Genomic DNA, 4,654 nt, shown 5'->3' on the forward strand with positions numbered 1-4,654 from the left:
ATAAATAGCAATGAGCAAAAGTATAATTCATAATTCATAATCTCCACCATTGATTTGTAATATAATTTTATGCCTTTTGTCTATAAAAGTTCCATTGCTCCTCATTTTTATGGATTATAATTTTTTTATAAATGTGGGACAAATATTGAAGAATTATCATTACTTTATTTCCTTCACGTTTCCCATTCATTTAGACCAATGAATTATTTACAAATATTTGTAGATCTATAATTGTAATACCAAATCAAGTCACGTATCTCATGTATATCATATGACTTGTAAATTGTTTTAGTTATATGAAAAATAATATTACTACATAATTATTTGGGGAAAATGTGATCTATTTCAGATATCAAAATTTTCTCTGAATTTCACAACTATTAATTTGTATTTGTGATAATTCAAGTGAAATATAATTTGTTGACAATTTTTAGTTATAAATTTTTTGGTATGTTCATGTGATATCCCTAAATTAGGAATTTGAACTCTCTTCTTTCTTCCTTTATATTTCCCTTTCTAATATAGGTTAATGGAGTTGATCATATCAATGTGATGTAGCCATGGGTAAATTGTCTAGAGAGAGGACTGTGTGACCATTCAACTCGAACTTAACACAACCAAAATATATTACATTAGAAAATATCTCATGAAAACAACATAATAGTATATTATAGAATGTTTATTATCTTTCTACATATTGATTATAGACTTGTTCATAGGATACCACATTCTTATTATAGGTATAGTTTCATAAATTGTACTCCATCAATTATGGAGTCCAATTTCACACTCTCCTAGCACTCATTTTAGTTTTCCCTTTCCTCTATGCATTAGGGGACATTTATTGTATTAATCTAATATTCAATTCAATATTATAAGTCTTATTCCACTTTAATACATCAACACTTTATTACTTGGGCCCTTATTTTAAGGTGTTCCCTCTATTTTATCTCTTGTTATGCTTATATTGGTCCTATGCCATTTCAAAGTTCAATGCAAATTTTCCTCATCTTAAAGTTAGAACTTTTCATATAAATTATTTTTTTGATATCAACACCCTATTATCTTATGTCCCTAAACAATTGGGCCTATTTTGTTAAGACAATGTGAAAAATGAACATTGTTTGGTTCTTTATAGCTAAAATTTTGGGGGATAATATGTTAGTCTTACCACCCCTAAAACTATCCTTAATGAAAAAATATGACAATTCTATGTTGGCCAAAAGTTTACTTTACTTTGACATCCCTATATAAGATATCACTTCTAGTTCATTTCAAGATAGCACATTCTTACCTCATCATTATCATTCCAATTCAAGAGAAACACTTCAAGAGCATAAAGAGAAACAAGCTACATCAAGGCAAAATTATAGCTATTGATTGTATGGTGGGCAAAATTATAGCAATGAAACCAAGGTTAATAAGATGGGAGACACCAAGGAAATGGAAAGTAAAATGAACAATTTGGGCAGCAGAATCGAAAGGGTGGAACTCAATGTTAAGAAGATTGCTGACCAAATTTTTTCAGATCCTCAAAGCTTTGGTGGATAACATGAACATCCTTATCAATAGGTTTGAGAATAAGGCTGAGAAGGATGGTGATAAAGAGAAAATGGACAAGAAGGGTCATGATATGAGGACAAGAGCTAACACAAAGATCAAGGGTGACATCAAATGTTGTGAGCTGGAGGAATTAAAGACCTTGGCGAACAACATGAAACAAATGGTTGTTCATGTTGAAGAAATCATGAAAATCATTTAGCTCTCTATCTCTATTTCTGCAGGGTTCCTTGGTCCTGTCTTTTTGTTTTCATTGTTCTTTCATTTTGTTGTCTATTACTATTTTTTATAGGTTATGTTATTTAAGTTGATCCTTTCCAGTGGGATCTTTTTGTCTTTTTGAAGTGACGAGGGACTTTTCTTTTTCATAGTTATGTTCTCCTAGCTTGTACAAGGTTTAGGTACCTTTCAAATACCTACTTTTACTTAATCAAAACAAGCTACATTAAGGCATATTCAATTATGTTTTCAACAATGATCATGCTAGATTTTGTTATGATTTATCATGTTATTGTTGAAAATAGAAAGTTTCAATACCAATATTGTGGATATCAATATCTATCCAATAAACTAATGAAAAGATGATATTCATGGCTTGGTTAACAACAACATGAAAATTTAAAACTTATGTGAAAATTTGATAAGTATGTTGCCTTAATTATGGACATCCCATGATTAGATCCTTTGTGTTTATGATACCAAAAATTATCCCGCTAACCATTCTTAATGAACCTATCTTATGCAAAGTTATAACAACGATCAATAATGATTAACACCAGCATAACATAGCAGAAATAATACATAAATAAACAACATAACATCCGCACATAACACAAGATTATGTGGAGAAACATTTGAAAGAAAAAATCCACCAATAAGAGAGGACTTGAACTTGTATTAACAACAATAAAAGTGCTTACAATACAATCACTTCCATTCTCCTCTTCATCGCTTGATGGTGTGTCTATTTTAAACAAATCCCTCACTTGGAGCCAAAAAGTGTGTTATCCTTCATCAAGAATCCCTTTACCTAGCAATGGAGGAAAGCGTGAATTCTTGTTCACCTTCCTTTCTTGTAGTCAATGATGTTTTTTTAATTCAAGAACTCGTCTTAGAGGTAGATGTCTTTGAGAAAATATCTCTTCCTCCTTCTCGTGCATTCCTCCAAAGGATCCCCTTTATAGTTGTTGCAATAAATCTCACAATTATTCCTTCCTTGGCTTATAGGAGTTATGCCTCTTTGGCTAGGGTTACCTATCCATTGTTGTGTTGAACCCAAGGTAGGACTGGGGGGGGTGCATCAGTCCAAAACAAAAATTAACTACAACATATAAACAATTAAAGTTCAACAAATCCAATACATGAACACCAAGATTTTCTACATAAAAAAATAAATCAAAGAAAAACTATGGTGAGAACCTACCAACAATATATATCCTCTATGTATATTAGATTACAAGGAAAAGAGCTATCTACTTAGAACTTGCAAACCAAGGCTAACTACTCATGGTGCAAGATACTAATGAGAACTTGCAAAACCTAAAGCTAACTGCACTCAGAGAAAGATACAAAATGACATGAAAAGAAGGATCTCCTAATCATGAAGATATTTTTTAACTTTGCATCAAGCAACCAATATCAGAACACAACTCAGACATCAATTACCAACACTTTGTCTCATATCTTTGTCAAAATATCAACACAACTTTCATATCATTCAAACACTACTCTTCTTCTCTACTGATTATCTTCACATCATGCATCTACATTCCACACCTCATCACACTTTTTTTCCTTACCAGCGTACAACTCAATCATACACATCCTTATATACAAGATAGATCGTCAAAGCTTGACTCAAGTAAGCCTGAAATAAAATATACATCTTGGACCAAAAATACACAAGTTGATCCACTCCAGGAGAAAGAGAGGACCAAAACACATCTCTCAATAATTGATTCACAAATCTCCAATAACTAAAATGTAACCAATATCATATCCACACACAATCCATCCATATAAGTAATTAATGGTTAAAACATATTCTCCTATACAAGCAACTCAAATACAAATCGCCATAGGATACAGTGAGACCCATAACACATCAAACAATCTCCCGCAACTCATATCCAGACCTAAGGGTAGGTCAAACATAGAATATCACAATCAACAACTAACAGTACTACAACACCTAAAGAATACAAATATTTTCGGAGCATAGAACAATCATATTCATGATACCAAAACTATATTCAACAAAGATAACCATAATAAACAATGTCAGCAATACCTTCTAGACCCAAACACTTTAAAGTATTGTTTAAACTTGTCCATATTGAACTAACTCACAACCACAGTCACAGTGACATCAATCTACTCCAACATTTTCTATTGTTAAATGGATTGTAAAATTCAACAAGTCATAGTCACAGTCATAGTCACAGTCACAGTCACAACCACATCAATTTTTTTTTGGGTCTCTTCCTTGACAACTTCTCAAAAAGGAACCCTAAAACTATTTTAGTTTGAAATGCCTCTCTTTTTAATTAGCGGTCGAATATTTGTACACAAGCTCTAGCGACTCCCAATCACAAGGAGATTCCGACATCTTTAAAATACATAAATAAATAGAAATGTCATATTTGATAACAATTTAGTAGTTTTGAAATTTTCCCTTCCTGACTGGGCGATTTAGTAGGGCTTTGCGTGTGTGTGAATCCTTTTCCATTGATTTCTAACATAGTTGGCTCGGTAGAGATTGAAAATACACTACTGTCTTAGAATTAGCTATCATTAGTTCAATTCTCCATTAATTAGAATATGGTATGATGTCCAATCCCCTTGTAAGTCAATTATTGAGGAGGCCAATAGAAAACCTAAAGTAAGTTAGCTAAAAATTCTAATAATCATGCAAAAAGACCAATACATCTAAAGAGGCGAATAAGAAATCGATAATCTAATAATCATGCAACCACCTCCCATTTATAAAGAGATAAGTAAAAATGTCAGACCCGAAGAGGTAGATAGTTAAACTTTAGGGCTACATAAATAAATTAAATAGCCCTCTCTAATCTATGTGAGAAATCCCTAAAAC

This window comes from Cryptomeria japonica, chromosome 4 (genome assembly GCF_030272615.1).
Source record: "Cryptomeria japonica chromosome 4, Sugi_1.0, whole genome shotgun sequence".
NCBI classification, from domain to species: Eukaryota; Viridiplantae; Streptophyta; class Pinopsida; order Cupressales; family Cupressaceae; genus Cryptomeria; species Cryptomeria japonica.